Source organism: Triturus cristatus, chromosome 6 (genome assembly GCF_964204655.1).
Source record: "Triturus cristatus chromosome 6, aTriCri1.1, whole genome shotgun sequence".
In the NCBI taxonomy this organism is placed as follows: Eukaryota; Metazoa; Chordata; class Amphibia; order Caudata; family Salamandridae; genus Triturus; species Triturus cristatus.
Window position 1 is genome coordinate 1,922,411,331 of NC_140589.1, and position 26,735 is coordinate 1,922,438,065.

A 26,735-nucleotide genomic window follows, 5' to 3' on the forward strand; every position below is an offset into this window, starting at 1 on the left:
TGCATGGACTGTAGTCTTCCTGCAGTCCTCTGGCAGGAAGTGTAAGAATTTTCTCAAAGCTCTTAACTTCCAGAAGCATATAGAGTAGACACGGCACACCTGGGTCTTGAAAGAGACAACGTTGTCAAATTTAAACCCCAGAATTCTGGCCAAATCCACCGGGTTAGGTGGTGGGTTCAGCTCCAAGGGCCACCACAAATTAGAAGGTGGTGGTGCCGCCTGAGTGAAGAATAAGACCTCTGTTTTCTCAGCATTAAGCTTTAAGCAATTCTAAATCATCCAGGCCAAGATGTTTTTCAGGCATTGCTTAAAGTGGAAAAAGGCAGCCTCCAAGTGTTCTTTGAAAGAGAACACCAGCTGAGTGTCATCAGCTTAGGAGACTACTCTCACACCCCAGGTCGCTAAGGGGCCATGTATACATTAAAAAGTAGTGGGCTCAGCGCTGAACACCAGGGTATCCCACAAACAAGGGGTTTCTGGGAGGGGACATAAGGGCGTAGGAATACTTGTTGTTAGAGATTCTCCATGAACGACTGGAGCCAGGACAGAGCAGTACCCCTCACTCCCACCTGTCTCAGTCTCTCCAGTAGAATAGGCTGAGCCACTGTGTCGAAAGCCGTGGACAGGCCCAGCAACACCAGCAAAGCTAGGTGCCCTGGTCCACAGATTCACGCACAGTTTGAGAGACTTCAAGAAGTGCGGACTCCGGTCTGTACCCCGTTCTAAAACACGGTTGCAAATCATGAAAGCAGTTGTCCAATTCAAGCATTTCAGCAACTTGCTTCTGGACTTCCTTCTCCAGAATTTTCGCTGGAGCTGGCAGTAGGGAGATGGGCCTAAAATTCTTGTGTTCTGCTGGATCCACATCTGGTTTCTTAAGTAGAGGCTGCAAGAATGCTTTTTTCCAGGCATCTGGGTAAATGCCAGTTGTCAGGGAGGAGTTCCAGGCAAGAACAAAGTAAACTCTACCCTTACAGTTTAGTGATGTACAGTGTATCATATATAGAATAAACAGAGACTGACACCCACATCAGATTAGGGTAATATGGCATACAAAAACTTGAAGATACCAAACTAAATAGTACAACTCTTTGGTTTATTTCATTTGTTAGTGTCACTTTTTATAATACATAAATAAAATTTGTTGATTATACAGAAATGGTCACAATAAACAAAACACAAAGTACATTATAACAAAATATATAAGTGAATAAAGGTGTTAGACACACACAATAAATATCTAAATTTTATACAAAAAGGAATATACCACAACGATGAACACAACAAAAAACAGGTTCCCAAAAACAGGGGAAAAGGTGAAACAATATTTTTTGATCAGGACTACATACACTCAAATTCAAACAGCTCACATTCATACAAAATTGCATAATTCATCCAACATAAGACCAAAAAGATTCTTGTGGACCCAACTCAAAGCAGTAACATCGGTAATCCCACGATATTCTGATGGTTATTCAGGATAAATGTCAAAAAACACTTATCTAACGTACATAATCAATGGGAATGGAGAGGGCCCAACTAAACAACAAAAGGGAGGAGTTCCAGATCTGGTTCCGAAGAAGATTGAGCCAAGGGACCAGTAGTTTGAAGAACTGAGCCGGGAAAGGATCTCCCGGAGAGCCAGATTTACACTTGTGCAACTCCCTGCGTGACACCTCGGGCGGCAACTGGCGGAATTCAGACCAGGTGCCAGGAGGGTCTGGGGTTAGACTTGGCACATGGGAGGACGTTGACAGAGGAAAGGTGAAGTAGATCATTTGAATCTTTTCCTCAAAGTACTTTGACAGGTCAGCACAGAGGGTAGAAGATGGCGTTACTGTACTGTACAGAGCAGTGGAATTAATAAAACTTTGGACAATTTTAAATAATTCTTTGTCGGATTGTTTGATTTGGTTAGAGAAATATTCTCTCATATTACTGAGCTGAAGCCTATGGAATTTTTTCAATGCCTTTGTGTAGAGGCATTTAGCCACTGGATCATAGGATTTTCTCCAGGAACGTTCTAATTTTTTTGCAGAAACTTTTCTTTGTTCGTAATTCTGTGGAGAACCAGGTGGCTGAGGGTTTCCTTCTTGAAGACGTCAGCGACTTAAGTGGGGTGACACTGTCTAAGGTGGAGGTGACCCAGCGATTGAAGCTGGATACATCACTGTCGGATAACCCGTTCACTGGGGGAGAGCATCTTGGAGTGCCGGTCCCATAGCTTCTGGGTGACCCTCCTCCAGTTTCTCCTCCTGTCAGAAATCAACCAGGAGTTAGACCAATTGGATTCAAGCCAGAAACTGAATGATACCAGAAAATGGTTCGTCCAGGTCCGGCGTACTGGTGCCTCCACTTTAAGGTTAGAATTGTTGGAAAAAATAAGGTCAAGCATATGGCCCGCCGTATGCGTAGGGGCGGTCACCCATTGCGTGAGATTTAAACCCTCTAGAGTTTCTACCAGCAATAATGCCTAGGAAAACTTTTCATCATCCACATGGATGTTGAAGTTTCCAGCACAGTTAGATTGATGTACTTCAGAGAGAGTTGAGCGACAATGTCGTGGAGCTGTAACAGGTGGCAGGATGGGCTGTCAGGAGGTCTATATACCAACTTCCTGGCCAGCGAGGAGGAGGAGGGTGAGATTCTGACACAGGTCAGAGCCTCAATGTTCCCAATGTGCTCCATTCTCCTACTGGAGATCTCCCAAACATCCCTCAGGATAACAGCCATTCCCCCTCCTATCTTGTTGCCACCCCAATTGGCACAAGTAATCTAAAAGCCGCCGGGTATTGCCAGCATCAGGTCAGGGTTAGTACCCTCCCTCAGCCATGTTTCTGTTAGAAACATAAGATCCCAGGAGTTTGACTCCAGGGAGAGCCAACAGCCCTCTGCGTGTTTGGGTAAAGATGTACAATTGATCAAACAGGCCTTGATATTAATGCTATTGGCCAAGGGCGGCATCAGAAGGGGCTTCGATGTGGTCATACTGCCACTCGCCCTACCTCCGCTAACCACCGGCTTAAAGAGGCATGTGTTGCAGCAATACTCAAAGGCGCCTGTCCCCAGGTCTATCTTGGCCTTACCCGGAGAGGCCGCTTCGTCCATGCTTAGAAGCTGATCTCCAGACCAGGCAATATGGGTCAAGGTAGAAAATCGGGCAGCATGGCTGGTGCTGGCCACGGACGGGCGCAGACAGGCTTGCCTTTGGGGCAGCTGCATCGCGTCGCAACTCCCATTAAATAGGGGGTTGGGTCAGGTCGGCCAGTTGACAACTAGACCCTGCCCCTCAAAATGCTGCCCAACAATGTCCCCAAAGGGACATGGGAAGTGAGGTGATGGTCCGGAGGAGTGTGGGAGGCTGTTTCAGGTCTTTGCTGCAATGTGGGACGAGGGTCCTCCACTTCTGCTTGGGTGGATGCAGGGAGTATGGGTAAGTAAAAGGGAGGCAGAGCGTAGTCTTCTCGATGGTTGGTGGAAGTTCAGGCAGTGGTTAATGTATATTGGTCCTTGGTTTTGTAGAGCCTTGTGTGCGTGGATCAGCAGCTTGAATTGTCATCTCTTCCGTACAGGGAACCAGTAGAGTTGCCTGAGGTGGTTTGTGATGTGGGTTTGTCGGGAAAGGCAGAGGACGCGTCTGGCTGTGGCATTCGGTTTGGTTTGAAGTCTCTGTAGGAGGTGTGCGACAATGTAGAGGGTGTTGCCATAGTCAGTCGGCTGGTGATGAGGGCCTGTGTCACGGTGCATCTTGCGTGTAGGAGTAGCCACTTGAACATCTTCTGTATATGCATAGAGTGTGGAAGCAGGCAGAGGAGGTGGCGTTGATCTGTGATTTCATGGTGAGATTGTTGATGATTCCAAGGTTTCTGGCGTGGTCAGAAGCAGTATCCTATGTCTGATGGCCACTAGGGGTGGGTGGAATTTACGTAATCGCGTTACGCAAATCTCTGCGAAAGCGCCAAAAATCTCTGCAAACACGTGAAAATATCGCAAAGACGTGGAAGTGCTTGCCCCGCCTGTTCGCGATGTTTTTTGCGTGATCGCTTTGGAAATGTGTCGCCAACTTGCCCATGCGATCGCTAATGGGCGTGGCCATCTTGTTTTCACTTGTCCCGCCTGCTCGCAATGCTTATTTCCTGTTCCGTGTCGTGCATTGCAAGCTCCCGCCCGTTTGCGATAATTATTTCCTGTTCGGGAACGCGTATTACGTGTTTGTAACACTTTTTGTGTGCTCGGGGTGGGAAATATTGCGCGAACTTGCCCATGCGGGCGCAATGGGCGCAGCCATTTTGTTTTTCACTCTATTGCTATGGTTCTGGGGCCTGCTTTTTAATCCTCCCTCTATCTTTTCAATCCGTTGTTTCAGGAAACTTTTTTTTAATCTTTTTTATTTATTATCTATCTCTCTATTTTCCTGATTCTCTATTTTTTGTTTTTGTCTACTTTTTGTGTGTTTTTAACTACTTTTTCACTCTCTTCCTATTACCTGCTTTTTTAATTTCTTTTACTTACTTTTTTAATTTTTACCTTTTCTTTTCCGCCCCGCCTACCCAGAATCATGGCAAAGGGCCACAGGACTCGTCGTTGCCAGAGCCGCGACCGCCTTCCTTGCGGAAGGCGGCGCCCACAAGGGGTGCAGGCACGGGCCTTATTTGGGAAGGCGGAGGTTGCCGCACTGGTTTTTTTTGTGCAGCTCCACCTCCCCTTAACCCTGGCAGCAGGTGGCAGACCTGGGTCCGGGTACGGGCTCCGGGAGCATCAGCGTTGGAGAAAGGTGCGCCGGGTAGTGTTTCGCTGCTCTGGTGTCCGGCGCACCCATAACCAGTTGACGTACCGGTGGTCCGATATCCTGGACCAGGAGCAGGACCTGCTGGACCTGCTAGGAGTGGAGGTCCCGGGGCTTGGTGAGTAGCTATTTAATTATTACTACTTTGTGTCTGTTCTTCTGTTCTGTGTTATATATTGCGAATATATTTTTTTTCTGACCAGCTAGAATGCTGCTGCTTACTTTGCAGGTAAATTACGTTTAAAAGTCTTCTGTGATTGTTATGACACAGGTGCTCTGCGCTACTAATCTTACTTGTTTGCAAGTTTGCGCTCGCTTAGCGTGATTATGTAAGAGTTCCTTTTAGAGAACTTAAGTTAGGTAATGCTAGAGAGACTCTAGTCCTTCCTTTGTCCTGTCACTAAGAGATAGTGGTGGATTGATACTTAGGTTTAGTTACTTATTAGTATGAGTTGGTAAAATACTACTACTGTTGTAGGGATTCAGCACATACAGAACTTTGCACAAGAAAATAGGACGTTGGTGATGGGAGGTTGGACCTTCCTCATACCTCAATCAGAACCCACCACAAACCCCTACCCTACTAGTTATAGTAGTGTCTCATTACTATTAGCTCTCCAACCCCCCCCAAGATACCCAATGAGTAGACAACTCAGAACATAACACTCCCGACCTCTCAGTTGCGGAAGCATTGCACATGCTCACCCTTCCTTTCGCTCACTCGCTCGTGTAAGTCCACACCAAATACCACTGAGTCTATGTAAATTCTAAAGGTTTATTTTCAAGTGACACGCTCTGTACGTTGTTCTATAATGCAGCACCAACAGCAAAATGCATAAGATTAAAATAATGAACATTGTTGCACTTAGTTACACTTACAACAACTACAAGTCCATAGAACGAAGACAAAATGCTAAATCATGATAATTGAACAGTGGTGGAAGCACCACCATCCCCTTGGTAGGAACATAGTTTATATAAAATTATAAATGAAGATCTCTGAGTGAATTCTGGGGACCCCTCACCTTAGAAGAACCTAGTACTGGTTACATCATAAGCTCTGCAAAGCTCTGGTTCGTAGAATGGAATCCTCCGTCTGTGTGAGAAAAATGGTGCGCTTTAGTATATTGAAAGCATTTCTCAGTCGTGCCAAAAAGTGTAGCATTTTTATGGATAATCAATATGGACTAACACCAGAACTCCATAACAAAGTGGCTTGTTTTGTTCGACCTTGTATGCAGCGCTTAGTAGCAGAATGAGCTCATGTGGGCTCAAAGTTATAAAAACAATGGGGTGACCCTGTGTCCCTCAGAACCTGGGTATAAACGATAAGAAAGACAATGGTTCTGTCGGATATAACCAAACAATCACTTTGTTTTCAATAATTAATGAATCAAAAAGATTTTTTTAAGAATAATTGCATTCAAAGGACCACATAAAGCAAACAACAAAAATACGGCACAAATCACAAAGACCTTCGATTGGCAGGGTGGTAAAATGTTCTTTTATATATAAATTGCTTCATTTATATAAACACCCATAACAGTCTTCTTGCAAATTATGGCTGCCAAAGTTATAAACATTGAGGTGAATTGGTGAATAAGTGACAAAGTGATCAAAGTGACAGAATTGATGTGCAATATATACAAAGTGAATACAAAAAAAAAAATTTTTATGTACAAGATAAAAGTCGGCCAGTATTTGAAAGAATACAATGACGCCGTTTCCCGGGGATTTCTGATTCTATGGGAAAGCGAGTCTTGGACTGGTCGTAGGTACTGTCGACGTTTCGACCCTGTATGTGCGATCTTATATCGTCACCTGGGTCTTCATCAGGACTTAAATATTAGCAATGGAAACCTAGCCAAAAGGTCTAGGATGACCCAATATTCAAATTGTGTAGATCCGGTATATTCATCCAGCGGGGTATCTGAGAACTCACTTATGAGCGAGAATGTTTGACGGTACGTAAACCGATGATTCGGTTGGGAGCAGGAGCAGTTGAAAGACTCTGACTGCGTTTTGGAGGAGAGTCGCAGACTTCTGTCTCCAGGGCGGTGCTAGTTCCCGCGTCTCTGTCCACCTTTCGTTGCTGGTTCTATTTTCAAATAAATTTGCAGTCTGCATCAGTCAAATCTTAAAAGAAAGCCCTGAAGAAGTCTCCTTGTAAGAGACGAAACGCGTCGGCTAAGATCCTTCATGTCAAATGTGAATATGACTCTTCATTTCCTTGTGACTGCACAATAAAAAAAGAGCATCTTCTCAAGAAAATGACTGACGTCTTGAACATTTCTTTGAACACTTATTGACTATCTTTGAACGGTGCTGAACCTTTTTGAATTATATATATATATATATATATATATATATATATATATATATATATATATATATATATATATATATATATATATATATATATATATATATATATATATATATATATATATAGATGTATGTATTCCGGGTCTGGTGGCTCAGTAGACGAAGGCGTCCGCTGCAGGGGCCTGTGTTCAACCTCATGGTCACAGTTTATTTTTTTTGCTGTAGCCCTGCCCCCCTCCCCCACTGCCCCTGCCCCCACCAGTGCCCGCCCTCTGCCACAAACCACACTGTAAATTTGGCCTCCGAGAGAAAGTTTGTGAGTACCCATGATATAACACTACTAGTGTCTACTCTACTACCTGATTTATAGTAGTGATGTATGTTGTATATGTATGTATTAGAACTATTTTTTCATTCTTGCTAGTGAAGAATAGGGGGAGTTGTATATGACATCTAAAAAATGTGTACTGTTTTTTCTAGGCGTACTACCGACCACCAGTGCCGGGGCCAGCGGCGAAGGCGACATGGCTGCTGAGGGAGAAAATGCAGTTGTAGGAGGAGCTGCAAGCGGTGAGCCAGCATCAGTGGCAGGCGGTGGTAAGTTATATTACTAATCCTTACTTATTGACATTACACTCACTGCAAGGGTGTACTGTATACTGTACTGTTGAGACTTACCAAGTAAGAAGTTGTTGTGAACGGTTGAAGACACCCTTTACTTAGCATTAGTAAAAGCATTAGCTGTGGGAGTGTTGAGTAACCAATGGCCTCTTCTATATGACTTCAACTCAGCTGTGAAAGTTTTATGGAGAAGACTAAAACTCAGATCAGATGTCCTTGATGGATGTGTTGAATGAAAAGGGAAAGAAGGGTGGAAGGTAGAAGGAAGAGATTTAATATTTATGACTGGCAGAGAAGGATACGTGGGTTGCATGCATGCATAGGTGGCTGATAGGAATCAGATGCATGGCTGGTTGAATGCTTGGAGCTTCCACAAATGTTAAAGGCCAAGGAAGTGGGAGGATATATACATACCACAAATGTTATGTACTGTGCTTGCTAGTGCTACTATGTGTAAAATTAATTTGACTTACTGCTTTGCTAAGAGTATATTTTACAATAGTCTTGTTTTTTTCTTCTTGATATAGCTACTCCTTCCAAAAGGAAACCGGACAGGAAGGAGTTGGCAGCCAAGGCCCGGTGCCGGAAGCTGGAGGCCATACAAAGGGAATACCGTCGGCTGGTGGTTCTGGCAGAGGAGGAGTAGGCGGCAGCAGCAGCTGCAGCCTCTTCCAATGCCCCGGGCCCAAGCCACCCCCCTCCAGTGTTATGGCACCACCGTCTGGCAGCCGCCCGCCACCCCTCTTTTAATATCACTGCTGCCCCCCCGGTGGATGCAATTGCCACGCGTTGAAGCGCCGCATTGCCCGGCTATAGGAGCAAGTTCGTGTTCTCCAGGAGAGGAGAGCCCGCTGATAAGACCCTGTTAATTGCCCCTTTTTTATTTCTTCTTTTGGTGGGTGGGAATCGGGCGTTGGGGTTGACTTTCTTTGGACAATTGGACATTCATATAGGTTGGACTTTTTCGTTACGGACATTGGTTGGAGTTAGGGGGAGGGGTGGGTCAGGTGTTGTTGTGGGATTTTTTACATAGTTTATTTTTGTTAGGGGATTAAATTATATATTTATACTTTACATACAATGTTGTTAATGTTTTGTGGGTGGAGTTTCTGTTTTACGTCACACTGTTTCCTTGCTGGTGCAGGGCCACAGCCAGTGTTTGATTTAAATAATTGGCGGACTTTGTAAGACACGAACAGATAGATGCGACACCCCCCATTGAGTGACTTGTCCTACTAGTACTGTCAGTCTCTCTTCCTAGTCTATGCATTCTGCAACTGGACTCAAAGGGGTGTGTGAAATTGAATTAATGAAAAAATGTCCATTATTAATTATGCCTCCCCCAAATTTCTCTTACCTTTGCTTGATGATTAACTTAGGCACAGCGATGGCTGCATGGTGATGATGGTTTTCTTTCCTAACATGCCATGGTTGTGGTGGTGGTGGTAGTAGTAGTAGTAGACACTGGCAGTAGCATTTGCAAAAAAGAAAATGAGACCGTCAGTCGCCTGAGAGAGACTGTTGGAGGAGTAGTAGAATGAAGTACAGTACAGAACTTACTGCCAAACAATAATATGTAAAAATACAACAAAACATAATGGTGCTGGGGATAGCCTAGTACATAGAGTTACAAACTCTAGTTCTGTCAAGTCACTTGACTAGGCCTACAGTACACTGGACACAAGCATAACCGTTAGTGTTGTGTAGGAGGATGACAACAAATCCAATCGATGCCGGCAATTAATGCTGATGTATTAGGTTCCTTTGGTAAAAAAATGACCTCACAAATATACTGCTCTTGGGTGGGCAAGCAGAAGAAGGTCCTCGCCCTGCCTTGAAATTGTATTACTGTTGCTTTTGCCACATCCGCCCCAGCAAGCGTGTGATAAATTATTGGTGTACATTTAATTTAGTCACACCTCAATAAGTCACACAGCCCGGGGAAAGAGGGTTAGGGTTTGTTGAATGGTTGGGAAGGGGGATTTGGGGAAAGGTTTGACAGAGAAAAATAGTACGCATGGACAAACAACAAAACACAATCTTTGTAGACTACCATATCCATATCAATCTGTTAAGGGAGAAAAAGGAAATGCATGCATGATGATAAGGAGATCCGGATTACATACAGTTTGTGTTCTGTTGTACCGGGAATACATTTAAAGATAGCAAAGAAAATTAAAAAATATCTGTAGGGATGAATTATATAATAACAACAACATACTGTAGTAATGATTGAAGACAAAAAAATGAATCAAATTATTTAAAAGATGATGAAAGTTGATACTTTTACTGTGTTATCCTGATGAAAATAGGGAGTTGCATCTCGGCATTCCTCTTGGTCCTCCCTTCCATGGATGCTCCGTCCCTCAATCTTGGGTGACGCCACTGCCTGCCTGGCAGATGTAGATTCATTGGTAAGATAAGTGTGCATTGTTTGCCCAAGTATAGCACATGGTAAGGGCCGGCCTGTAATTTTAGATGGAAAAACAAAAGGGATATTGAAAAGCCAAGTCGAAAAAAAATGCACAAGTTATGGTGTAGTGCAACAAGAACACTTTCAGAGGCGGCATGAATGCAGCATGTCTACTCTAGTCTGTTTCCAGCATTAACCTACAACAACCGGACAGAGCAGGCCCACGTTGACGGCATCCTTTGCACATCCTCCATTTAGCGTACATTTTTTGAAAGAGTTGGACAAAGCACATATCCAGCACCATAGCATTTTACAATTTAAGTGACTAAATCAATGCACCGCAGTCATACCACACTACACGCGACTCCACCGCTACACAGACATTTAGGTCTGCTGTGGTTCTTGTTGACTTGTTTACCTTTTATGCCACTCATGAAACGCCCTGACTTATTCCATCAATTATCTCTGATCCTAGTGAGTGACTGCGAAGATACTATGTCACTGTGGTCATCATGATGGTGTTGTTCAACTCAGACTGCAGTGTACCGAGTGAGTCCAGATTCCATATTAAAAAATGCAATGGATTGGCCTGCAGTAGAAGTACAATTTTGTTATTAAACGACAACAGTGGAAATATTGACTTGAGTCACTGTTAGTGTATAGATTAAATACTAGTACAATTTGACTTCACTTCATGCACAACAACAACACAAACACCAATCATTCAGAGTCGGGTGTCCAATGCATGCCATTCATTACCTGTTCCTTCTCATCTTAAGTGAAGGGGCAGTCTCTCTCTCCATTATCATCATGGTGTTGTCCAACTCAGTGTACAGTGTACAGATTGAGTCCTCTTTCTATATTCAAAATTCAATGTATCGGCCTGCAGTAGAAGTACAAATTTGTTATTAAAAATACAAGAAGGGAAAAATTGCCTTGAATTACTTTTAGTGTGTAGATTACATGTAGTACACAATGAATTAACTTCATGCACAACAAACCACAACAACACAAATCACTCGGTCAACGTCCAATGCATGGCATCATTCTTTACCGGTTCCATCTCATCTTCAGTTAAAGGGCAATCTCTCTCGGCTCAGAAAGGAGGATAGCTATAGTTGTCATCATCATGTTCCGCTTCTTTTGGAGGGACTCAACGAGGAAAGATTTTATTTTTTCTTCTATTTTGCATCATCCAATCATCATCTGGCTTGAGGGCAATGGATTTAGGGAGATTCAGGAGGATGGAGGAGCATGATTCGGAGGAGTGGACTGTGAAATGCAGACAGCTGAAACTCGTATATGGCAATAAAAAGACTAGAAGACGGTGGTGATGGATTTGTTGTGATTTGAAGTGTCTAACACACAAATGAAACAAAACAAGGGAGGAAGACAGTAAGAAGTGCAAGCCTAATTGTCAGGGAAGTATAGCTCGTCCTCAAACTCTGGGGGTTCAAACCAAAGTAGGTAATCCTCATCTAACACACTACTTCTGTCACCTGAGCCGCTGTCCTCATCTTCCTCCCTTGATTCATGTATTGTGTAATTCGGTGGTGTAAAGTGCTGATTCATTTTGATCATGGTTAACCTCTCCACGTTTTTGGGCGAGAGACTGGTCCTTCTCACTGTTACAATGGAATCAGCAGCACTGAAAACAAGTTCAGAAGAGACACTTGCGAAAGGGCAAGCCAGATAGTTTATCGCCAGCCTGCTGAGCAGTGGCCATTGGCCCCTTTTCCCATACCAATAACCAATACTGCAATGGGTTTTGATCAATGTACACCTCTGTTGGGTTGTCCAGATAGGCCCAGACCATCCGCTCAATGTTCAGGGGTGCTACACTTTGTTCGGGCTCTTTTGTCTGCATCAGCACTGGACCTACCAAGTCCTTGCTGTAAATACCAATCCCTTAATGATTTTACTGGGGCTAATGATCCGGTTCTTGCTGTTGTCGATAGTGTTGGTGAGTGTTCTGAGCCAAACGCACTGCCCTCAGGCTCCGAAGTTGAACTTTACGCCGGATGCCCTGCTGCAGTACTTGTTGTGGGTTTATCTAGCTGGCTTTTAATTAGCAGCCGTTCATTTTCCAACTTACTAGCTGACTCAGCTATCCAAGTTTTGTACCGGGTAACATCCATTTCTGAAAAAGGAATTAATGTCTTACTTTTCAGTGCCGATTTTGACCGTGGATCCAGAATTGTGGCACAAATGTAATGATCTTGTGACAAAATCTTATTTTGCACCCTTGTATTGTTCGCTCACAATTCTCACAATTCTCACAGACTGAAACACTGCACTAGCACTAGCACTGAGAAACATTAGGTTTGCCAGGCACACTGCAAGGATTGCTCCGCATGTTTTAATTTAACAAAACTTCCTTCCTTTTAACCAGGTGAGATGCTGCCATTTCCATGTAATGCTTTATATGCTAGACATAGGAACTTAAAGTCTATTCTTTTCTTCATGGGGAGCCAGTGGAGTTTTTTTCAGGCCTTCTGATATGGACTGGAGTTTGGGGATGTTCAATATTGTTCTGGCAGCGGCATTTTGTGTGCGCTGAAGCTTGGCCATGTGCTGTTTTAGGAGGCCTAAGTATAGGGCATTTCCGTAGTCTAGTTTGGCCAAGGCTAGAACTGTAACTAGAGTTTTTACTGCTTCCGGGGGGATGAAAGTGCGTATTTTGCGGATAGATTTTAAAATCAGAAATATCATCGATAGGACTTTCTTGACCTGGTGTTGAAAGGACAGTTTGTCATCAAAGATGATGCCCAAGTTCCTCACTTTTTGAACTGGGGTGGGGTACACACCCATACTAGGGGGCCACCAGTTCTGTGACCAGAAAGAGGTATCTGATCCCAGTAGGAGGACCTCTGTTTTGGTACCGTTAAGCTTCAAACAGTTCGACCCCATCCATTGATTGATGTGGTACATACATTTTTTAAAGCTATCAGCTGTATCTTCAGGGCTGCTTGAAATAGACACCATGATTTGGGTGTCATCCGCGTAAGATATTATTGTGAAGCCATATTGCCTGATGATGTTGGCTGGAGGAGTCACATTAAGGTTGAACAGGGTGGGGCTCAACGAGGAGCCCTGTGGCACCCCACATGGTAGCGTGAACTGCTCTGAACGGGAGTCACCGACCTGAACATATTGATGTCTGTTGTTCAGATAGGATTTTACCAGTTTTAGAGCAGTATTCTTGACTACTGCCTCTTGGATCCGTTTGATTAGTATATCATGGTTCACGGTGTCGAAAGCCGCCGACAGATCCAACAGGATCAAGGCAGCCTTGACTCCCGTGTCTAGTATGTATTGCCCAGATCTCCCCTGCCGCTATTATCAGGGCAGTTTCTGTGCCGTGCCCTTGTCGAGAACCATACTGGGAGGGATCCAGTAGGTCTGCCGGGGAGATGTAAGTCGTTAGGTTGGGCGTTGAGGATTTTTTCCAATATTTTGGCAGGAAAAGGAATCCTTGCTATAGGTCTGTAATTACTGTGATCGCTGGGATCTAAATTAGTTTTTTTTTTGTAAAGGCAAAATTGACACCGATTTCAAGCGTCTGGAAAGATGCCAGATGTTACAACTTCTTTGTAGAGTGTGCTAAGTTGTTTGCTGATTGTCTGGTGCCATGTGGAATATCATGGGTGGACAAGGGTCCGAGGATGTTCCAGATTTTATGGATTTGATTGCCTGTGTTATTTGTTCAATACTGGGTGGTGCAAAGGAATCTAGGACACTGGTGGGACATGGGATGTTTGTAGCAGGAGTGACTGTCATGCCATCGTCCCAATCTGTAAGGGATTCAAAAATGGTAAGCACTTTGTCCTTAAAATAACCTGCGAGTTGGTTGCAGAATGCTGCACTAGTGTCCTTTCTATGTGGTTCTGGAAGTTTGACAAGTTTCTTCAGTTTGAAAATAGTTCTTTGCTGGAGTTGCCTGCTTGTTGGATTTTATCTGAGAAGTATTTACTTTTTTTGTCCATTATCATCTTTTTATAAGTGCTCAATGATTGGGAATATATTTATTTTTCGGCTGTTGTGTAGTTACTTCTCCAGCGCCGCTCGGCTTTTCTGCAGATCTGCTTCTGTTTGTGCAGGGCATCACAGAACCAGGGTTCAGATTTCTTCGTGCGCTTGCTGGTAACGCTTTTTTCTGGTGCCAACAAGTCTACTGCGGATTTGACCCAGTTGGAGAAACTGTCTGCAGCTAGGTTTGCCTCAGGTTTTAGGTCAGGTTTGGAGGATGCTAGAGTGCATTGCAACTGTTGGGGGCTTATGTGCCTCCAGTTGCGTCTTTTGAGTGTCTTATGGGGAATGTGTGGGTTGGGAATGTGATGTGTGGTGGTTACGGTGAACAGTATGGCTCTGTGATCTGACCAGGGCACTGGCATAACCTCTATTATTTTAAGGTGGGGGTTAGATGTAAATAACCCATCCAAGGTGTGACCGGTGTCATGTGTGGGATGCATGACTTTCCTCTCCAACGAGGCATTGGCCATCATCTATATTAGCGACAAATTGTTGTGGTCTTCTGAGTTTTCGAGGTGATAGTTTAAATCACCTAGTATGCAGTAGTCCTCTGAATCAGCACTGGCTTCTAGTATTGGGCTGATGATTTCTTCAAATTTCCTTTTGCTTTTCCTCTATGGTGGTCTGTAAGATTACTCACACAATGTGGGTAGGGTTTAGTTGGGAGGGTCGTGTGGGTGACTATCATTAGAACACAGGTGACACAGGGTTTTGATGGTAGAAATACTTCTGATAAAATAATTCTGATTTGACAGAAAAGCTTAGCAGGAAGAAAGGAGGGTCGAAATTGCAGACACAACACATATGACTGGGGTAAGCTCTGGATGTAAGGCTAGGCTGCTCACCTATAATGAGAGGGGTGAATGACCACCACAAGGCCCGACTTGTGACTGCATACCTTATTAGGCCTAAGGTGTGTGTTTTCCATTAGTTCCGGAGATGCATGCTTGTTATGTGGGGGTTAATAATTTCTCCAAAATCTGTAGCTCGTACCTCCATTTCTTTTCCTCAGTCGCCACGAAAGTGTCTATATTGGTTAAACAAGGCTTATGGTTTAGGCCTGTTGACACGTTTTGTGATGAAGAGGGCCGGTGTGTGGTTGTACAGGGATTGTTGGGTTGGTACACATTACCTTGATCAGTACATATGGTCCGGACTTCGATGATCCTACTTTTTTTTTTTTTTTACTTAAGTTAGAAACTGGCTTGTGGATGCTCCCTCCGCCCCTCGCTTTGTAATATGTGGAAAATACTTTAATGCTGCAAGCTAATTTGGATAGCACCGGCAGCAGGTCCAGTTGAAGCGCAGGAAGATCTATGCCATAGGATATTATGCACCAGTGCAAACTGCTAGACTTGTACCGTGTTGAATGCCCTAATTCCAGAGTGTAAACATTCCATAGTGCATGGGATATCTTCCAGGATAGTTTTCTGGTTAGAATCTAAAGATGAGATGGGCTGGGTTGAAATTATAACACATTTACCTAGGACCCTGTCCGATCATTGTCCATTTCTGATGGTTTTGACCATTGTCAGCTATCTGGGGATGCATAGAATGTAGCAGCTGCCACCATCTGAGCTGTCAGACCCAGTCTTTGAACAGAAGGTCGCCAAGTGATTTTATTCTACACGTTGAACCAGGGCTCTGTTACCTCTGTGGCTACGCTGTGGGAAGCATTTTAAGAGTGATTAGGGGTGAATACATATCTAAAAGTCACAGGATATTTTAATTGCTGAGAGATACAATGTCACACCTAGAGCAAGTGATATCATTGGTAGAGTGAGAATATGGGAGCTCATGAACCCACTGTGTTGCTTTTAATCCTCTGTGCCCTTGACAGTTACACATTAGGTCTTGTCATTGAGTCAGCTTTCCGCTTTCCTGGGGAGGCATGTTAACGACTCCCAGGAAAGGATACAATAGGGGCCTTTACTGGAAGGAGGTGTTCTCCCTCCTGTAGGAAGTCGATGGATGTTGGCCCAAAAGGCGAGCTTCAAACCAGAAACCACCTTTGAAGGGCAAATGGGAACCACTTGGGAGAGGGGCTGCTGTATTGCCGGGATAGACAGGCTTGCACTAGGGACAGGAAAGGGGGAACCAGTTGCCCAGCCAGTTTTTCAGGGGAATTGTGAGAAGTTGGCCTGGCATATGCTGGTCACTAGTTATAGTGGCCACCTTGCACCAGTCAAATGTGACTCTTATGGTAGATAGGTTTAAGACAACCTTTTAAAGAAAACTATCCTAGTGGTAGCTGTGGAGAGCAGCCTTCAGGTTAAGTCTCTGAGGAATGTAAAGCAGCTTGTTTTACCTTATAATCTCTTGAATTACTACATGAAAGGACACCACACAGGTATATAGATGTATTTATTTCTAGACACACTCTACTAATCTCTTGATGAGATTAGTAGTCAGGAACACATTCAATTATCAATGTTTCACAATAATTTAAGCACAAATATGGCTGGGGCCCTAGGGGCGTACCAGACCATATACTAAAAAAGAGGTTTAGGAAAGTCGACTTGGAGAGGGACAAGGCCTAGGGCCTGTAGAGTCGCTGGGGCTTCACTAATGCAGCAAAAGCAGGCATGTAAAAGACCCACGGGAGACGGGTGCAGTGTGAGAACACCGCCGCGGGTTTCCTATTGATTTCAATGGAGCAAGTCGCGGTTTGATTTTTAAAGTTTAAGGGTACTTCGAGGAAGTCTACAAGCAAGCCACTTACAAGGTAAATAATTCGAGGGCCCACACACACTAGGGCACCGGAGTGCACGAGTTACCTCACCCAGGGAAGCCGGGTGCATAGGTGTCTTTTGGTGTCGGGTCGCGTCGCTGTTTTCTATGGACACCAAAGAAGATTTGCTGCTTGCGAAGACTGAAGAAGTGTCCGGTGGAATCCAAGGGTGGATTCAGGATGAAGATGACCTGAAAGCAGAAGGGACAGTGTTCAGTCACTTGCCAGTGACTCGAGGCCATGAAGATGGATGTCCACGGAAGTTGGGTGATTTCAGGTGATCAAGGGTGTTTTGACTCTTCGCTCATGAGGACCAGGAGGCATCGACGATGACCAGCAGCTGGATTCGGAGTCTCCCACGACATCTGCAGCTTACTGAGGTGTCGGCAGCCGGATTGGAGCCAACAAACCTTGGCAACAGCAAGTCTCATGAAAAGTGAATAAAGTCAGCAGTGCAGACCAGCAAGGTCTGAGGGACTCACCCAGCAAGGGTGAGTGAGGGCAGGCCTGGAGCAACCAGGGGAACCTTTTGGTTTGATAAGAAAGTCTTCGGGGGACCCACAAGCCAACAGGAAAGGGATCGCAAAGACTCCTCATGAGGAAATGCTTCACAGGAGCCCACGGTCACTCAGGACGGGGTAGGCCTCTGATTTTCGCTGCACATCCTGCTGGAGGCTTGGGCCACAAATGGTCCAATGCACAAGTTTGTAGAACATCATGAACGGGTTGCACTCGACAATAGTGCACGGTACCCGTGTATTGCTGTTCCTCATCACTCGTGGGGTCCACTCGTCTCAGCTTTGCTGGGGACTCACAATGGCAGTCGAGAAGTCAGGAAATCCACTTCTGGGGCTGCAGGGACTTCGAACTCTGGCGGTAGCGGGAAGGTTTGCAACCGTTGATTAGAGTTTCTGGTGCCTGCCAAGCAGGGGAGTCACTCCTTGACTCCAAGGGAGATTCTTCTGCCTTTCAAAGGTAGTGGAGCGTCAAAGGGCCAGGATTCTTCTTGTAGAGCGTCGTCCAGGGATATCTGATTTGCAATGGCAAGGTTTCCCTATCTTATACTGAAGGTAGGGGAGGGACTAGCTCTATGACCACTCCGCTGGGAGGGTCAGGGTACGGGGTGGTTTACACCCACTTCCCTTTGTCCAGTTTCGCGCCAGAGCAGGGACATGTAGCCCCTGAACAGGTTTGAGCTGGCATATGCACAGAGGAGCCTACTGCTCCCCCAGTGCAGGACTTCAAAGCACTCTAGAAGTGCACCCACCCAGTCCCAATGCACTAAATCCTGTCTGGAAGGTGGTGACACCTCCCTGTGACAGGATACCTATTGTTGGGCCTCCTCCACTGCGAGTTTCAGTCAGCAGCAGGGGGGCAGCCCAGTGTCTGTGCTGGTGGCATCCATTTTGTGATGCCAGGGCTATTTCAGATTTCTACCGTATTACCACAGTAGGTACATGTCGTCCTCTCTAGAAGGGTGGGATCATACTCCCACACCAGTTACTGGTGTGGGGGTATGATTCCAAGTTGTTTGACACCAAACACAACATGTTTTGATGCAGTCATTCCAAAGTTAGCATTTACCGGTAGGTTATAATGCACTTAAGAGTATATGGTTTAACCGCATTCACAAACCGCCACAGAGAATAGACTCTGCCAGCTGCAGAGGGGTCCTGCTCATGCAGAGGCACCCCCTCACATTGTAAACCAAGCACCCTGCCCTCAGGATTGATAGGGCCTGCCTTAGGGGTGGCTGGTAGGTTTATATGTGTGTGTATGGTGAGTTATAGGGAACCTATACCTCAATGAGGAGTGCTAACACTACCTCACCCAGGCTGCAGTAGCAGGCCTGTGGTGTCAGATTTAGTCTGCTTCCCAGGGGTGGCATAATACATGCTTCAGCCCCTGGTAGGCCGGTGAAGTACCTATGCCCTAGGTATCTAGGGTACCATAAACGAGGGGCTCATAAGGTACCACAGTATCCAATCACTAGTGCATCTAGTATGCACTCCAAGTTGTTTAGAGAGAACAGAGAGACTGGGGCCCTGATTAGCAGGGACCCAGCCAGACTATAGCCAGAAACCAGTGTATACATCAGAAAAAAGTGGGGGCAACCTAAGTGCAGATCCTACTCTCCTACACAACCCCCCCAAACGCAGGGACACTAAACTAACCTTGACCAGCTGAGTCTTCGTGTTCTAAGTGGAAATACGTTGAGAGTCCATCTGCATTGGCATGCTGGGTCCCAGGTCTATGTTCCACTGTATAGTCCATCCCCTGTAGGGAAATGGACCACCTGAGCAGTTTAGGATTTTCACCTTTCATCTGTTTGAGCCATAGGAGGGGCTTGTGGTCAGTCTGAACTAGAAAGCACAGCAAAGGCCTCCCTCTCTATAGCTGACCAACGTTTTTCTCTAGGGGTCAGCCTTCTGCTTATAAAATCTACTGGCTGGTCTTGACCTTCATCATTCAGTTGAGACAGTACAGCTCCCACACCCAGCTCTGAAGCATCTGTTTGGACAATAAACTTCCTGGAGTAGTCTGGACTCTGTAAGATGGGGGCAGTGCACATGGCCTGCTTAAGGTCTTCAAATGCCTTCTGACAGCTAGCTGTCCACGGAACCTTTTTTGGCATTTTCTTAGAGGTCAGATCATTTAAGGGGGCCACTATAGATCCATATCCCTTAACAAACCTCCTATAGTACCCAGTCATGCCTAAAAAGGCTCTAACCTGTGTCTGGGTTGTTGGAGCTACCCATTCCATTATGGTTTGGATTTTGCTCTGCAACGGTTGAACCTGGCCTCCACCTACAAGGTGGCCCAGGTACACAACCTGACTCTGCCCTATCTGGCACTTAGTGGCCTTGATAGTGAGGCCTGATTTTTGCAGGGCCTCCAAAACATTTCTGAGGTGGACCAGGTGATCCTGCCAGTTGGAACTAAAGACAGCAATATCATCTAGATAAGCTGAGCAATAAATTTCCATACCAGTCAGAACTTTATTCACCAACCTCTGAAAAGTGGCAGGTGCATTTTTCAAACCAAAGGGCATCACCACAAAGTGATAGTGCCCACCAGGGGTTGAAAATGCTGTTTTGGCCTTGGCATCATCAGCTAACTTGATTTGCCAGTAGCCAGCTGTTAGGTAAAATGTACTCAGATACTTGGCTGAGGCCAAAGTATCTATCCGTTCAGCTACCCTGGGAATTGGATAGGCATCAGTCCTGGTGACTGCATTGAGGCCTCTGTAGTCAACACGAAACCTCATTACTTTCTTACCGCCCTGGGTATGAGGTTTAGGCACAAGGACTACTGGACTAGCCCAAGGGCTATCTGAAGGCTCAATTGCACCTAGTTCCAACAATTTCTGGACTTCAGTCCTGATACAGTCCCTGACATGGTCAGGTTGCCTGTAGATTTTACTCTTTTACTCTTGACAGGCAGACTGTCTCCAGTGTCCACCTCATGGGTGCACCAGGAAGTCTGACTTGGGGTCAGGCTAAACATATGTCTGAACTGTTGCAGAACTTGTCTGCATTCAGTTTGCTGATGATCAGTAAGGCTGCTTGCCAAAGCAACACCATCAACTGACCCATCATCAGGGTTCTGTGAGAGCAGGTCAGGGAGAGGGTCGCTCTCCTCCTCCTGTTCCTCATCAGTTGCCATGAGCAAGCCCATGCCAGCCCTGTGAACATATAGCTTCAATCTGTTGACATGGAGCACCCTAAGGGGGCTCCTGGGAGTTCCAAGATTCACCAAGTAGGTGTCTTCTCCCTTTTGCTGAACAATGGTATGGGGGCCACTCCACTTGTCTTGGAGAGCTGCTGGGGCCACAGGCTCCAACACCCATTCTTTATGGCCCGGCTGATAAACAGTCAGGACAGCCTTTTGGTCATGCCAAGCTTTTTGTAGTAGTTCTTGGTTAGCCTCAAGGTTTTGGTTGCCTTCTTCATGTATTGGGCCATCCGGGAGCAGAGACCAAGTACATAGTCCATCACATCCTGTTTGGGAGGTTTGAGAGGTAACTCCCATCCCTCCTTCACCAGACATAATGGTCCTCTGACCGGGTGCCCTTACAGAAGTTCAAAAGGGCTGTAGCCAACCCCCTTCTGTAGAACCTCCCTGTATGCAAACAGAAGGCAGGGAAGTAAAAGGTCCCATTTTCGCCTAAGCTTTTCTGGGAGGCATTTAATCATTCCCTTTAGGGTTTTGTTGAACCTTTCAACTAACCCATTGTATTGTGGGTGATAGGGAGTAGTGAACTTGTAGTTTACACCACACTCCTTCCACATTGCTTTTAGATACCCTGACATGAAGTTTGTCTCTCTGTCAGATATAACCTCCTTAGGGAAAAACACTCTGGAGAAAACTCCAATGAGGGCTCTTGCTACCACAGGGGCTGTGGTGGTCCTGAGGGGAATTGCTTCTGGGTACCTGGTGGCATTATCCACTACCACCAGGATAAACCTGTGCCCAGATGCTGTTGGAGGGTCAAGGGGACCAACAATGTCAATCCCTACCCTTTCAAAGGGAACCTCCACCACAGGTAGTGGTATCAGGGTGGCCTTTGTTGTGCCACCTGATTGGCACTGGCTTGGCAAGTGACACAGGAGCGACAAAACTCCTTGGTGTCCTCTGACATGTAAGGCCAATGAAAATGAGGTACAAGCCTGTCCCAGGTCTTGTTTTGGCCCAAGTGTCCTGCCAATGGGATGTCATGTGTTAGGGTCAAAAGGAACCCCCTAAATGTCTGAGGTATTACCAACCTCCTGGTGGCTCCAGGGGTATGATCTCTAGCCTCAGAATATAGGAGCCCCTCATCCCAATAAACGTTATGGGACCCACTAGCACTCCCAGCAGCCTCAGCAGCTGCTTGCTGCCTGAGGGGTTCAAGAGAGGGACATCACTGTTGCTCCTTACTCAGATCTTCCCTGGAAGGTCCTCCTGCCCCCAAGAACTCCACCTGATCAGGCTCAAGTCCCTCTGGGGCAGTTCCTTCTTCAGGATATGCTTCTCCTCCCTCAGGAGGGGAATCTGAGATATGAGACAGAGGGGAAGGCACTGCCTTAACCCTACTGCTCCTCCTCTTGGGAAGCTGCTGGTCCATAGTTTCAGGCTCCAGAGCTGGTTCAGCTTTATGCATTTTGGCCTGTGACCTGGTCACAGCAAATACCTCTGCAGGTATGCCCAACATCTCAGCATGAGTCCATAACTCTACTTCAGACCAGGCTGAAGTTTCCAGATCATTGCTCAATAGACATTCGGCAGGGAGGTCTGCACTGACTACTACCTTTTTGAGGCCAGTTATCCCGCCCCAGGAGAAATTCACAACTGCCAGACTATGGTTGGTCCTGACATTGCTTGCATTGGCAACCTGGTACATTTCACCCAGGAGGATCTGTGCAGGGTCCACTAGATCCTCTGCCACCGTGGTGACACTAGCACCTGTGTCCCTGAATGCCAAAGCCTGTTTGCCATTAATTATAGGCTGCTGTTTGTATTTGCCCAGATTACTGGGGCTCACTAGGAAGGACATATCAAGGTCTCCCTCACAAACCATCAATGCCTGTGTAGGTACTCTGACTAGGCCAGAGTCCCCATCAGAACCCAGGGTCAACCCTACTACACCCTTATTCTGATTACCACCTCCACCAGTAGCTGCACTAGGGGGAACAGTGGCCTTAGGGGCCTGAGTGGTGGTGGTTTGGTCTTTGGACTTGGTACAATCAGAAGTCCAGTGCCCTTTCTGTTTACAGAATTTGCACCAGAGCTTCCTTTGGCCTTTTCCCTTTGTAGACTGTGAATCCCCACCAGATGCAGATTTTTGGGGCCCTTGTGAAGACTTCTGGTCTTTTGACTTATCCCCACCTTTCTCTGAGCCTTTAGGATCCTGCTTCTTAGTGTCACCCCCTTGGTTCTGGGTTTTCTGCCTCACCCTGGTTCTGACCCATTTGTCTGCCTTCTTTCCCAATTCTTGGGGAGAGGTCAGATCAGAGTCCCCCAGGTACTGATGCAACAACTGGTTTTGGCAATTATTAAGGATCTGTTCTCTCATGATAAGATTATACAATCCCTTAAAAACAGTAACTCTACTACCAACCAGCCAACCCTCCAGAGCCTTTGTTGCACAATCAACACAGTCAGTCCAATCCTGAGTCTGTGCTTTCTGGGTGTCTCTGAACTTCAACCTGTACTGTTCAGTGTGTTAAGCCAAACCCATCTATTAATGCACTCTTCAGGGCTTCATAGTCATTGGCATCCTCTTCTCTAACAGTGAAGAGCTTGTCTCTACCTTTATCAGAAAAGGAGAGCCACACGATTGCTGCCCACTGCTTCTGGGGGACCTGTTGAACTTTACAGGCCCTCCCCATAGCAGTTATCCATCTGTGGCTATCTTCCCCACTCTGGAAGGGAGGAACAACCTTGGACAGGTTCCTATGGTCTGGAGTATATTCTCTACCTCTAGGGACACTGTTGCTGCCACCAGGTGGTTCTAACCCCTCTTTTCTAGAAGCTCTCTGGAGCTCAAAGGCTTCTATATCTAATGCCAATTGCTTGGTTCTGAGGGCAAGCCTAGCTTTTTCATACTGGAGCATCTTGTACCTTCTTTCAGAGGAGGTCTCTCTATTAAAGTATGAGTTCTTCTGCTGGACAGATTCTCTGCCAGACTGATATGAGTGGTCAGATTCCCTTGAAGGGGACCAAGGCCTCTCTTCCACTCTGTCAGTTCTCTTAGGGAGAATTCTTCTGTGCTGTTCAGACCCATGTGGGTCTGGCCCTTCAATCACAGAGTCCAGGTCATCTTGATTTTCATCATCTGACCCAGAGACTATGGCTGACCCACCCCTTGATTCAGACCCCTTAGCTCCTAGAGCTACCCTAAGGTCAGGTGGTCAACAGATCTATCAAGTGAAGTGTGGAGGGACTCTGTCCTAGCTTCTGGTGTCTTGCAACACACATGGCCTTCAAGTCAAAGAAGGTCATGTCATTATACTGAGGCTGGGTGGACCCACTGGCTCCATCCCTTGAGGACATTCTAGTGTTGTGCAGTGTTGTACTACCTACACTAGTTTGTGGCCTACTGATCCTAGCTTGAGCTGTAGCAAGGGTATGCTATCCCTTCACAAACAGCTCTAAATTCAGTAGAACTTATTGATACTAAGCTTGACTTTTATATGTACCTTGAGTACCTTTAGCGGTTTTCAGTTAGTAATTCAAATTGAGATTTTCTGGTAAAACAATGGCAAGCTGGAATCCCACACGCTGCCCATCAATGTGAGAAGTTGGCCTGGCATATGCTGGTCACTAGTTATAGTGGCCACCTTGCACCAGTCCAATTCGACTCTTATGGTAGATAGGTTTAAGACAACCTTTTAAAGAAAGCTATCCTAGTGGTAGCTGTGGAGAGCAGCCTTCAGGCTACGTCTCTGAGGAATGGAAAGCAGCTTGTTTTACCTTATAATCTCTTGAATTACTAAATGAAAGGACACCACACAGGTATATATATCAAATATATACGTATTTATTTCTAGACACACTCTACTAATCTCTTTATGAGATGAGAAGTCAGGAACACATTCAATTATCAACGTTTCACAATAAGTTAAGCACAAATATGGCTGGGGCCCTAGGGGCATACCAGACCATATACTAAAAAAGAGGTTTAGGAAAGTCGACTTGCAGAATGACTAGGCCTAGGGCCTGTGGAATCGCTGGGGCGTCACTAATGCAGCAAAAGCAGGTAAGTAAAAGACCCACGGGAGACGCGTGCAGTGTGAAAACACAGCCGCGGGTTCCCTATTGATTTCAATGGAGCAAGTCGCGGTTTGATTTTTAAAGTTTAAGGGTACTTCGAGGAAGTCTACAAGCAAGCCACTTACAAGGTAAGTAATTCGAGGGCCAACACACACTAGGGCACCGGATTGCATGAGTTACCTCACCCAGGGAAGCCGGGTGCATAGGTGTCTTTTGGTGTCGGGTCGCGTCGCTGTTTTCTATGGAGACCAAAGAAGATTTGCTACTTGCGAAGACTCAATATGTGGCCGGTGTAATCCAAGGGTAGATTCAGGATGAAGATGACCTGAAAGCAGGAGGGACAGTGTTCATAGTCACTTGCCAGTGACCCCGGGCCAGGAAGATGGATGCCCACGGAAGTCGGGTGATTTCAGGTGATCAAGGGTGTTTTGACTCTTTGCTCACGAGGACCAGGAAGCATCGACGATGACCAGCAGCTGGATTCGGAGTGCCCCACAAAGTCTGCAGCTTATTGAGGTGTCGGCATCCGGATTGGAGCCAACAAGCCTTGGCAACAGCAAGTCTCGTGGATAGTGAATAAAGTCAGCGGTGCAGACCAGCAATTTCTGAGGGACTCACCCAGTGAGGATGAGTGAGGACAGGCCTGGAGCAACAAGAGGAGCCCTTTGGTTTGATAAGAAAGTCTTCGGGGGACTCACAAGCCAACGGGCAAGTGATCGCAAAGATGCCTCATGAGGAAATGCTTCACAGGAGCCCACGGTCACTCGGGATGGGGTAGGCCTCTGATTTTCGCTGTCAAACCTGCTGGAGGTTTGGGCCACAAATGGTCCAATGCACAAGTTCGTAGAACGTCATGAAGGGGCTGCACTTGGAAATAGTGCACGGTACACGGGTATTGCTGTTCCTCGTCACTCGTGGGGTCCACTCGCCTCAGCTCTGCTGGGGACTCACAATGGCCGTCGAGAAGTCAGGAAATCTACTTCTGGGGCTGCAGGGACTTCGAACTCTGGCGGGAGCGGGAACGTTTGCGACCGTTGATTAGAGTTTCTGGTGCCTGCCAAGCAAGGGAGTCACTCCTTGACTCCAAGGGAGATTCTTCTGTCTTCCAAAGGTAGTGGAACATCGAAGGGCCAGGATTCTTCTTGTAGAGCGTCGTTCAGGGATATCTAGTTTGCAATGGCAAGGTTTCCCTATCTTATACTGAAGGTAGGGGAGGGACTAGCTCTATGACCACTCCTCTGGGAGGGTCAAGGTAGGGGGTGGTTACACCCACTTCCCTTTGTCCAGTTTCGTGCCAGAGCAGGGACAGGTAGCCCCTGAACCGGTTTGAGCTGGCATATACACAGAGGAGCCCACTGCTCCCCCAGTGCAGGACTTCAAAGCACTCTAGAAGTGCACCCACCCAGCCCCAATACACTAAATCCTGTCTGGAAGGTGGTGACACCTCCCTGTGACAGGATGCCTATTGTTGGGCCTCCTCCACTGCAAGTTTCAGTCAGCAGCAGGTGGGCAGCCCAGTGTCTGTGCTGGTGGCATCCATTTTGTGATGCCAGGGCTCTTTCAGATTTCTACTGTGTTACCACAGTAGGTACATGTCGTCCCCTCTAGAAGGGTGGGATCCTACTCCCATACCAGTTACTGGTGTGGGGGTATGATTCCAAGTTGTTTGACACCAAACACGAAATGCAGTCATTCCAAAGTTAACATTTACCGGTAGGTTATAATGCGCTTAAGAGTATATAGTTTAACCGCAGTCACAAACAGCCACAGAGAATAGACTCTGCCAGCTGCAGAGGGGTCCTGCTCATGCAGAGGCACCCCCTCACATTGTAAACCAAGCACCCTGCCCTCAGGATTGATAGAGCCTGCCTTAGGGGTGGCTGATAGGTTTATATGTGTGTGTATGGTGAGATATAGGGAACCTATACCTCAGTGAGGAGTGCTAACACTACCTCACCCAGGCTGCAGTAGCAGGCCTGTGGTGTCAGATTTAGTCTGCTTCCCAGGGGTGGCATAATACATGCTTCAGCCCCTGGTAGGCCTGTGAAGTACCTATGCCCTAGGTACCTAGG